The sequence below is a fragment of the Nuphar pumila genome, chromosome 15 (genome assembly GCF_984573655.1).
Source record: "Nuphar pumila chromosome 15, dmNupPumi1.hap1.1, whole genome shotgun sequence".
Classification (NCBI taxonomy): Eukaryota; Viridiplantae; Streptophyta; class Magnoliopsida; order Nymphaeales; family Nymphaeaceae; genus Nuphar; species Nuphar pumila.
In genome coordinates, this window is record NC_143263.1 from 71,665,930 (window position 1) to 71,678,408 (window position 12,479).

The 12,479-nt window shown below is 35.7% G+C and overlaps 1 protein-coding gene across 1 annotated transcript in view; it reads right to left on the bottom strand.

The window, feature by feature from the left end:
* LOC149815565 (25.3 kDa vesicle transport protein SEC22-1-like) overlaps positions 1-12,479 on the bottom strand; it is an 84,375-nt gene that overhangs the window by 15,644 nt on the left and 56,252 nt on the right. The window lies entirely within an intron of this gene.

Genomic DNA, 12,479 nt, shown 5'->3' on the forward strand with positions numbered 1-12,479 from the left:
GATCTATGGATCCTCTTCCATGGGTTCGTTTTCGACTTCCTTCACCCTTTTTGCAATAAATTCTATGTATGTTTCTTTTATGTCAAAATCAAATTTATTTCATGATAAAATAGCTTGTGATTGTGGTTGTGTTATGGTATTACCAATTCCCATAGATGTGCCTTTGACTCCTTTCATTCTTACGAAAATAAAATTCTGTATATGCTGAGTTTTATGCAAAAATAGAGTTTATGTTATGATAAAGATAGCTGGTTATGTGTTGGCATCATGATAAAATCGATCCCCATGGATCGGTTCTTGATTCTCTTTTATCTTTTCAAATATAAATTTGTATATGTAGATATGCATATATTCGTCTAGATGTAATATGCATATGTTGAATGCATGAATTCATCTAAGTATAATATGCAAACATGCAAGTGGAATGCATATGTTACCTATAAGTCTTGTTGGAGTTGTGTGTATACCTGTACATGCATATTAGTGTTAATCATGCCTAATCCATACACTTGAAGTCACGTATGCACCCAAGTGAATACAGGGGTCCTTAAATCTGGATATGCATGTGTACTACAAGTTGATAGCATGAATTTGTTTACTTATGAAAAAAAAATTATTTTTCTTCCTTATGGACCCTATGCTGATATATAGATATATATCTATGTCACATGGGTGCGGGTGTGGGTGCGGGTGCGGGGGCGGTGAAAAGAAGACATTATTCACGTACTGGGTTTGGATCAGATCCAAACCCAATTCAAGTGTATCTAATTTCAGATTTAAGCACATGTTCATTTAGTATATTAATGGCATATTGTAAATTACATTGTTGTGTAATGGGTATTCTCGTACCCTAGTGATCGTAACACTATATACTTAATGGAATGTCAATATTGCAGCCTCCAGTGAAGGATTCTGCAGCTCTTACGTATCCTCTCCTCTTCCTATGTTTGGTCTTGTGCATGTGCCAAGGAACCCACCGTTTCTTACATGGTATCAAAGCCATTGATCCTCTCTCCAACGTCTTCATCCAAGGTATTTCTTTTCTTATTCTTCTTGAAATCTATTGATTCTCTCCAGTCAACGTATTTCTGAAATCTGCATCCCTACTATTTCTGAAATTTGCATCCCTATCTCTCTCTCCTTCTTATCTAAAAATCTGCATCCCTATTTCTGAAATCTACTGATCTTATTCTAAAAATTTGCATCTCCCAACTATTTGCATCTAATCTTTCTCCTTCTCACACTGTTTCACGTGATTTCATTTGGTCACGCACGTGATTTCTTTTGGTCACGCATGAGCAAACCTTTGTGTGATTTCATAAGTTGTTCCTAATCTGATATTTTCTTCAGAACTGAGTAAAATATCAGATTCTTTTTCTTTACACTTTAGAATAACGTTACCTCCAAAAATCATATTCAGCTCTTTGCTTTTCATTGACTGATCTTTACAGACCAGTTTACTGCATAACTCTGGTTCTGTCTTGGGTCTGCTACCCGTAAAAAAAAAAGGCCGAGTTCTGATTTTTTTTTTTCTGACTTCTTTGGTTCTACTCCAGTATTGTTTCTGACTTCTTTTATTTTTGAGTCTTGCTCAGCCTTCAATCACCTATGGATTCCCTTTCTTCTTCTCAATTTGGCCTCTCTTCCAACTTTCTTAGTCAACTTTTATCTGAAAAACTAAATAACTCCAATTTTCTCACCTGGAAAAGACAAATCATCCCATTTATAAGTCAAGATCTTTCTGGACATCTAGATGGCTCTGTTTCTGTTCCTCCAGAGTTCATATCACAAGATGGCAAGGCTGAGGAGGGTGACACTTCCATTACTTTTGTCAGAAATCCAGAATATATATCCTAGATAAAGCGAGATCAAGCTTTGGTTGCCTACATCACTTCCACCCAGTCACAGGAGGTGCTTGTGGCAATTCCAGATGACTGTTCTGCAATGCAATTATGGCATCGATTGGTTCAGACATATTCTCAAGTTTCTCAGGCCAGAGTATTATTTTTGAAGAAAGAGTTTCAAATGCTGAGGAAGGACTCCATGACCATCATGGAATACTTGAACAAAATGAAGACCATTACAGATCAGTTGGCCATCGTGGGATGCACAGTTAGTGACAGAGATATGGTGCAACAAACTTTGAGCGGGCTGGGATCGGATTATCATATGATGATTACTTCTTTATTGTGTTTGCCAGATTTACCGACATTTGAAGACCTTCGTGCCAAACTTTTACAATATGAGATGACCTTGAAGGGATTTTCTGAAGATACTCATGCTCAAGCTGGGGCACACGATGTCCTTGCCACAGGAGTTGCCTATGGACAAGGACGTGGTAGGTATGATTTTCGAGAAAGAGGGGAACAAGAAAGAAATGGACAAGGAAGTCGTGGAATATTACCTACACTCAATATTCCTCCTAATGGACAGAGGCAAAGATCTATACCCACCTGTTTTCTATGCAATAAAAGGGGACATATCAAAGCTAATTGTTGGTTTAATCCTCAAAATAGAAGCAAACAACCAGAGACAATAAAGGGGTCAGATAAATTGAAGAACAATAGTGAAGTCAAGGAGTTGTTACTATCTGCTCTAGCTGAATTGAATTTAAAACAAAATGATCAGGGCACTTGGTATGTCGATTCAGGTGCAACCACTCATGTCACTGATGATGCTGGTAAGCTCCTAACTCTTGTTCCTTATGCTGGTAGAAATAGTATAGTCACTCGAGATGGGTCTCACCATCATATTTCGCACATTGGAAACTCTGTCATATTCCTATGTCTACTTCTTCTCTTGCTCTTTCAAATTTCATTTATGCTCCGAATATCAAGAAAAATATTGTTTCTGTCTCTAAGCTTGTAGATGACATCAATGCTCTAGTTGAGTTTACCCCATTTTTTGTTTGTGTCAAGAACCTTCACACGAAGAAAACGTTCGCTGAAGGAAAACGCCAAGGGAATATGTATGTGTTCCAAGAGAATCCTTCCACCTTGAAGCTCACATCATCATCTTCTTCAGCCCTTCCAAAGAATGTTTTTAGTCTTTCTTAGTGTAATAAGCCGAATCTTTGGCATGGTCGTCTGGGTCATTGTAATAGTCGTTTCATTCAAAAGCTTGTTTTAAGCAGTCTTCTTCCCAAGTCAAGTATAAGTTTAAATGTCAATGATAAAAAATGTTCAAGTTGTCTGCAATGTAAGAGTCATGTTCTTCCATTTCATTTTATTAATAAAAGAGCTTCAAGACCATTTGAAATCATTTGTTCAGATGTTTGGGGTCCGGCTCCAGTTCCCTCTATGTCTGGCGTCAGATATTATCTTATTTTTGTAGATAGCTATTCTCGGTATACATGGATTTTCTTTATGAAATGTAAATCCGAAACATTCAAGTTATTTCAGAACTTTCATTTCTTTGTTCAAAATCAATTTTCTGATAATATTCTTTGTTTCCAATGTGATGGAGGGGGTGAATTCTCCTCAAATGACTTTATTAATTTTCTCCAGACAAATGGAATACGTAGACAGGAGTTTTTCCCTCATACACCTCAACAAAATGGGATTGCTGAACACAAGCATCGCCATATTGTTGAGAGTGCAATGAGCATGATGCATGATGCATGATAGTAACCTTCCAATTACCTTATGGGCAGAGGCTTTTCATTCAGCCGTTCATATCATAAACTGATTGCCCATGAATATCTTGGAAAACAAATCACCCTACTTTTCTCTACATGGTGTTCATCCAAATTATCATAATTTGCGAGTATTCGGGTGTGTATGTTATATTCATGTTGACAGTTCAATGCAACACAAGTTTCAGGATAAGGCCTTGAAGTGCAGATTTATGGGGTATGCTGATGATTATAAAGGGTACAGATGCTATGATCCCGTGAGCAAGCGTATCAAAATATTCAGGAATGTTGTATTTGATGAATTGAATTTTGATTACAATGTTAACACTCTTCCTGAAATTGAAGTTTATCACCCCTGGTTACACTCTGATCTCTTTTCTAGTGTTAATGATGTTTGTCCTTCAGAATGTAATCAAAGAGATGAGGAAAACATGTTTGATGCTCTCCAAAGGACTCAGGAAAGTGTCCTCTCAGATCTATCCTTGCCTCCCGAAAGGTATAAATGTATTGTTTACTCTCGACGTGAGAAGGGGATCATCTCCAATTCTGATCAGGAGATGAATTCTACTTCCTCTATTCCCAGAAGATCCACTCGACCCCGACATCCTATTGACAGATGGGTAAGTTATGAGAACTTCACTATGGATTTCCAACTCTTCTTAACCTCTTTAGGCAAGGAAGATCAACCCACAATATTTTATCAAGCAACAAATTCTAAGCGATGGATCGAAGCTATGAATGAAGAAATGGAGGCTCTTCATGAATGTGGCACTTGGGAGATTGTTCCCAGATCACATGATCGAAATGTGGTTGGGTCCAAGTAGGTGTATAAAATAAAATATAAGCCGGATCGTACTATTGAACGATATAAGGCTAGACTGATTGCCAAGGGATTCACGCAGGAGCAAGGTCAAGACTATGACGAGACCTTCAGTCCGGTTGTGAAAATGGGCACTATTCGAATTATATTATCATTGGCTATTGAGCACCAGTGGATTATCAACCAGCTAGACGTAAAAAATGCATTCCTAGATAGAACTCTGAAGGAGGAAGTGTACATGGAGCAACCCACGGGGTATGCAGAAGGAAACTCCAAAGAATATGTGTGTAGATTAAAGAGAGCTATATATGGTTTAAAGCAAGCCTCCCGATCTTGGTTTGATAGTTTTTCTCTTGAAATAGAGAAATATGGTTTTAGTCGATCTCTTCTTGATCATTCCCTTTTCATATTCAAATGTAAAGACACAGTTACCTTGTTATTGATATATGTTGATGACATAATCATTACAGGTAACTCTAATGAACATATTGAGCAGGTCAAAGAACTCCTGAATCACAGGTTTAAGATGGACCTTGGTCAACTGCGATATTTCCCATGGTTTTAAAACTCGCCGAGTCAACTCGGTGACTCGGCTCGGCTCGGCCCTCCAACGAGTCAACTCGGCAAGCTAAACTCGTTCTGTGAAAACTCGGCCTTGACTCGGGTTGACTCGGGCTGACTCGGGTTGACTCGGGCGAGTTTTGGGCACTTTTTTCTTTTTTCATTTTTCAAAGGCTATGGGCAATTTTTTCATATGTAAGTGTTCATTTTTCAAAGAACAAATAACATAATAACAATAGGCTTACCAACTTAATATAAAATCACAAAATTAGTAAAAGTCAATCAAATTTCACATGTCCATCATTCATTCCTTTTGGTAGCTCCAGGTAAGGAATCAAACCCAATACCCCTCAATGAACATAGAGTGAATCCACTAATCCAGCTAACATAACTGATCCCTCATGCAACCATCTCTGAGATCTACACAATAGTTGGCAGCCAGCCTGTTCAAAACCAACAGCATAAAATGCCCACATTTATCATTAATATATATATACATCACAGCATTCTCATTATCCAAAGCTTATATGCATTTATGTGCAGATATATAAGGCATGGTCCAATCAACTCTACATCAGAAACACACTTACAAATATCAAGATAAAGTTCAATGTTCCCAAAATTTTGTAAGGATTTTCTGAGGCCCTGCAACACAACAGCTATGTCCATATATTCAGGATGTAAACCATGATCGAGCATGGCTATTATTGCTCCTGCTTGTGTAGTTTCTTTAGTAAATGTGAGATTTGAATTAAGAGCAGTTTTACTTGATGTTATTTTACTTATTAATCAATTAAACTAGTAATTAAGTCATTCTACAAACCTTTATATGTTTAAATGACAATTTATATATTGTCTTTGTTTTAAAATCAAAAGTTAACAAAACCCGGTCCGAGTCACCGAGTTGACCCGCCGAGTCACGAGTCAATAAAGAACGAGTCGAGTTCCGAGTCACGGGTTTTAAAACCTTGATATTTTCTTTGAGTAGAAGTTGACAGAACTGTTGAAGGCATGACACTTACTCAACATAAGTACACTATTGATGTTCTCAGCAAGGCAGGTATGAAAGATTGCAAGCCTCTAAGCACGCCCAGTGTACTTCATCAGAAACTCAGTTCCCAAGATGGAGATTTGTATGAGAATCTTACAGAATATCGCAGCATAGTAGGGATGCTTCAATATCTCACCTTTACTCTCCCTGATATTGTCTATTCAGTTAATCAGGTATTTCAGTTCATGCATGAACCGTGCATTGGGCATATGGAAGTTGTTAAACGCATTCTTCGATATTTGAAGGGAACTATTGGGGATGGTTTTGTGTACAAGAAGAGTATGAAGGAATGTCACATGCATGAACTTCTTGTATACACAGATGCAGACTGGGCAGGAGATCCAGATGAGCGTAGGTCAGTCTCAGGATATTGTGTTTTCGTTGGCTTAAATCTTGTCTCTTGGAGCAGTAAGAAACAAAGGGCTATTGCGAGATTAAGTACCGAAACAGAATATAGATCAATGGCAGTTGCTACAGCTGAAGTAACATGGATTAGACATCTGTTGACAGAAGTAGGAGAATCAATATCTAAATGTATTCTCTTATGTGACAATCAAAGTGCCATCAACATGTCATTCAATCCTATCTACCACAGTCGTGCCAAGCATATTGAAATTGATCAACATTTTGTAAGACAAAAAGTCGAAGAGAAGGAAATTGAACCAGGATTTGTTCGAACTACTGATCAAGTTGCTGACTTGTTTACCAAAGGGCTTATCAAGGATAGATTCTGGATGTTGAAAGACAAGTTGTTTATGGTTCAAAACCATGTACAACTTGAAGGAGGATGAAAAGAAGACATTATTCACGTACTGGGTTTGGATCAGATCCAAACCCAATTCAAGTGTATCTAATTTCAGATTTAAGCACATGTTCATTTATTATATTAATGACATATTGTAAATTACATTGTTGTGTAATGGGTATTCTCGTACCCTAGTGATTGTAACACTATATACTTAATGGAATGTCAATATTACAGCCTTCATTGAAGGATTATGCAGCTCTTACGTATCCTCTCCTCTTCCTGTGCTTGGTCTTGTGCATGTGCCAAGGAACCCACCATTTCTTACATGCGGCACTTTCAAAAAACTTGGGTGCGAGGGTGAGGCAAATTTATGCAGGGGTCGTTAAAAAAAAATTATGCATTTTCAAGGGTATGAGTTGGGGTCGTTACACGCACGCCTCGAGGCGAGGCACGCCTCTAGGCGAGGCATGCCTCAAGCCGAGGCGTACACGCCTCGAATTTTGGAATTTTGTTTATTCTTTGCTTTCTAGAGTCACTCTGAAGCCAATCAGATATTTTACCAATATGTTCCACAAGAGGCACTTCTGGATGTTGCGTCATCATTGGTTGAGAATGCTCAAACTAGAAGAGGTTGGAACATAGTAATAATTGAGAAGCCTTTTGGCTTTGATTTGCAGTCTTCCTTTGTGTTGACACAGTCCCTTCTTTCAAATTTTGAAGAGAAGCAGATATACAGGTCTATATCCTGTTGGCTTGTTATTATTTCAAGTGTGCATATTCATCTTCTCTCTAGTAGATTATTTCTTGAATTAACTGGAGCCTTATTCAACAAAAGCTAAAATATATGTAGTATGTTTTCATGTCTTTCCCAACTTATTTCATAATCGACCATCTATTGGGAAGAAACAGCATTGAAAATCTTACCTTTCTGAGATTTTCCAATCTTGTTTTTGAGCCATTGTGGAGTCGAACTTACATACGCAATGTTCAGGTAAAAATTCCTAAGAACTAAAATCACACAATGGATGATATTATAGAGTGTCTTCGACATTATCTCTAAGATCGGGTCTCAAACATAAGCCCAGGAAAAAAAATTCTTTAATGAATGCTCATGTGGACCCGCGTCGGGGGGGGGGGGGGAGTCCCCGGACCCCCCTTTCTGCAAGGGCAAAAACTCTGAATCAGGCTCTACAACTCATCACATACCTGGCAAAATAATATTTTTAATTATTTTACATTGAAAATTTGAGAATCTTAACCGAAACTCCGATCAGACCTGGTTTGGTATAAAATTTTATAAACCATACCCAACCCATATAATAATCGGACCTTATGGGTCCAACCTGAATAATTAATCAGAATCCCTTCTTTGCAACCAAACCCTGGCCCTATAAGATCCAATATGGGTCAGGATTGGGTCATAACCAATCCATTGACACCCTTAGTAACAGGTCCAACAATTTCCAGTCTAATAGATACTCAAAGCAACCACGTTAATGAAGTCATTGAGATTAGTTGCTTCGTTTTACAGAAAATTAATATCATCGTGTCAACTTGTTCAATGTATTCAATTTCGTAGGAGCAATAATCTCTTCTAGAATGTGACGTTAAACCCTTTTAGTGGCGAAATCAAGTCATGCAATTACATTCAGTCACAACCCTATATATATATATGTGGAAATGAAAACATGTATTTTCTAATATATATATATATATATATATATATATATATATATATATATATATATATATATATATATATATATATATTAACATTTGGTTGTTAATGCTAAAATGCATTTTCTAATTATGACATGATATTGTTAATGCTAATATGCATTTCGTTGTTAATGTTAATTTTTTATTTAATGAATGCTCATGTTTTATTTCTTAGATACTTACATAGATCAAGTTGTTGCATTAATGTTATTTTTACATGTTAATCTCATATTTTTTCAGTATTTATTTGAGATTTTTTATTTCTTGTTGGTGTTGTTGCTTCATCAATAAAGAATTTTTTATTTATTTATAATTTTAGATATTTTTTATAGTTTTTTTAAGTTTTTAAAAAAAAAAACTTTGAGGCTTGCTTTACGCCTCACCTCAAATTTTGGTGGAGCGCCTCGCTACGCCTCAATGCTTTTCACAACACTGGTAGTGAGATATCATTGAGAAATAGCAATAGGTGTTATCAAGAATTTCCTGCGATTGTTCCTAGTATGAAGTGATTCAATCATCCATTTTGGTATCTCATTGTCTTATTGAACCAAAATGCTGATATTCTTCCTCCATTGATCAAGAATTTTGATCTTTAGGAAGTATCATGACCATCCAATAAGAAAGGTTTCACTTTATTCAAATGACCGATTTGAACTGTTAACTTGTATACATTATGTATATATGTGTTTTATACATACATACATATATATTCTTAGGGTTTCTATGTATTTTCATTTTTTTTGTATTTGTAATAGGTCATGCCCATTAGGGGCATTTTTGTGTTTTCATTTTTGTAGTAGGTCATGCCCATTAATGGCACTTTTGTTTTTTTTTTTTTTTTTTTAATTTTTGAATCTTTTCTAGCCATTTGGGACTAGCCCAACTAGCTGTTGGGATAGTTCAATGGCTAGCAAACTAGCCCTCTTACTCCCTCTATTCTCTATATATATGGGATCTCTCCCATATATTTTGTATGCTTTTCTTAAGCAGTTTACAGTGAATAAAATATTAATTTTTATATTGTGTGCCATTGTGAGCTATTGTGACTTTGTGAGTGTGCCCTAGTGGCCTTGTATTTGTCCATTGGTGCCTAGTGTATTGCCTTTGTCGCCTTGTGCTTGAGCACTTTCTTGTATGATCTTAGTAGCATTGTGAGTGTGCACCATATATTTTGTATGTTTTTCTTAAGCATTTTACAGTGAATAAAATATTATTTTTTTATATTGTGTGAGCTCTTTTGTGTGCCATTGTGACTTTGTGAGTGCCCTAATGGCCTTGTATTTGTCCATTGGTGGCTAGTGTATTGCCTTTGTAGCCTTGTGCTTGAGCACTTTCTTGTATTATCTTAGTAGCATTGTGAGTGCATTTTTGTTTGTGATTTCATTACTCTGAACACCTATTGATTCTAACTGATTGCAGAGTCTATCATTCAACCTTTCATTTCATATATGTTTATCTCAGACCTATGAATGTGGATATTTCCAATACTCACAAAGAAAAAAGTAAGAAAATCGGGTGTCATCCTATCCCCTTTTTTGTTAGGTCACTGCAAGCAATCTAAACCAGTAGATGCATTTATTATTGCATACTCAGTAGAGAAAGTTTGATTAGCTATTTTTCATGCTCAGATCTGTTTTTTGAAGAGATAAAAAAACAACGGTTGATATTGCACTACAATTTGAAGATAAAATATTCACATTCTTATGTGAAATCAATTTGAAAGCTTGTTTTTTAGTAAATAAACAATGATAAACACATCTAATAGTTCAGATCGAGCAAAAAACACCTACCTACAAAAAAGTGTAGGTGTCACTAGAACGTGAGAACTAAAAATATGGCCATTTCCAACACTTTTTTTTTGCAAATCCAACCATGTGGATGCACTTGGCATGGTGAATTTGCTAGGAATCAACCACTAGATTGTGTATTTTCGATGAAAAAATGTGATTTTTGAATGCTTGAACATTTATGAAGATTATGATCCATTGATTTTAAAGTCTTAAAAAAATCTTGTTTGTGCATCAAAATCAGACATTCAAGAGAGGGTTCTTATAAAACCAAGCATGTAGATCACATCCATACGGTTAGATTCAAGAGAAAAAATAAAAAAATCCATCGTTGTTCACACATTAGTTTTCATATTTTCAATTCTCATATTCTAGTGACTCTCTCTCTCTCTCTCTCTCTCTCTCTCTCTCTCTCTCTCTCTCTCTCTATATATATATATATATATATATATATATATATATATATCCGTGCTAAATGAAACATGCTATTAGATTTTTGGGGGTTTTCTAAATTCTGACCATGCAGATGTGATCTATATGCTTGTTTTTATAGGAATCAGTTCTTGGAGCATTTGATTACGATGCATGGATAGGTTTTTATAAAGTTTCAAAAATCAACGGCCTACAATTTTCATAAATTTTTTAGGCTCCAGATACCATTTTTTTCATCCAAAATGCATGATCCAAGTGATGATTTCTAGTAAATCAATCATGTTGAACACATCTATGGGCTTGGAATTGCGAAAAAAAAACACCATAAATCTAATAGCATGTTTCATTTACACGGATTTATTACCCTATATATATATATATATATATATAGGATAAGTCTTTGGTATGAACGTCCATACGGTATCAATGAGTCAAAACTGAGGCGCAAGTTGTTTTGAATCAATCTAACACCATAGATGTAATCTACGTGTTCGATTTAGTGGAGATCAACCATTTGATCATGGTTTTTTCAACAAAAAATATATTTTTTTAAGCAAAAAAAATTTCAGCTGTTAATTTTTTTTTCTGGAAAAACTTGTTTATACATCAGAATCCGGTGATCCAAGGTCCGCTCTCCACTAAATCAAACACATAGATCACACCTACGGCGTAAGATTGAATTGAAACAACTCGTGCCTACGAGTTTTGACTCATTTATACCGTATGGACATTTGGTTAACTTGATACCAAAGACTTATCATATATATGTATATATATAGCTAAATAAAATATGCTAAAGGAAACATGCTAAATGGGTTTTTTGGTCTTTGTTGTTTTACTTTTAAATTTTGACTGTACAGATGTGATCTACATGCTTGATTTTATAGGGATCAGCTCTTGGAACATCCTATTCCGACACATGGATAGGTTTTTATAATGTTTGGAAAATCAATGGCCCTAAATCTTCGCAAAATTTCAAGGCTCCAAATATCATTTTTCACTGAAAAAACATGATCCATGTATCGATTCCTAATAAGCCAACCATGCCAAGCACATCTATGGGGTCAGAATTGAGAAAAAAACATCGGAAAGCCTGAAAACCCCATTAGCATGTTTTCAACAATCTATATATATATATATATTACCTTCTTTTATCTTTAACCTCATATGCATTTCATCATATGCATCATGTTTAATTTTATGACTTTATTTGCCACTTTCTTTCCAAACTTGTCAAAGAAGAAAAAAAATCAGTTTTACACCTCTATGGTTAGAAATTTTTTACTATCACCTTTACTCGAATGAAAATTTGCTTTCTCAACTTATTTGGCAATTTTTCCTATAGGTAAAAAAGTATTATTCTTGATCCAAGTCTTTAGATGCTAAATAATCATTGAATAAATTCAGTCATCCAAAATACCTAGAGTTTAATGACAACGCTGGCACTTCTAAGGAACTGAAGCCATACCAACCATATATTTGTTCTACTGCACACTTGTCACCATCCATGTGACGTTGCTCTCAATAATGGTGCTGTTTCCCATATGATTGTCTATGTTACAATAATTTCCAGCACTTGAAATGTCAAAAAGGAAAAGCAAAGGAAACAGAACATAAAATTCACTGATTAAGGAAAAGAACAGCGAACAAAACATAAAATTCACTAACCATATAACAATAACAATATGGCCCCTTAAAAGCAAATAAAAATGTTAGACCCACGAAAA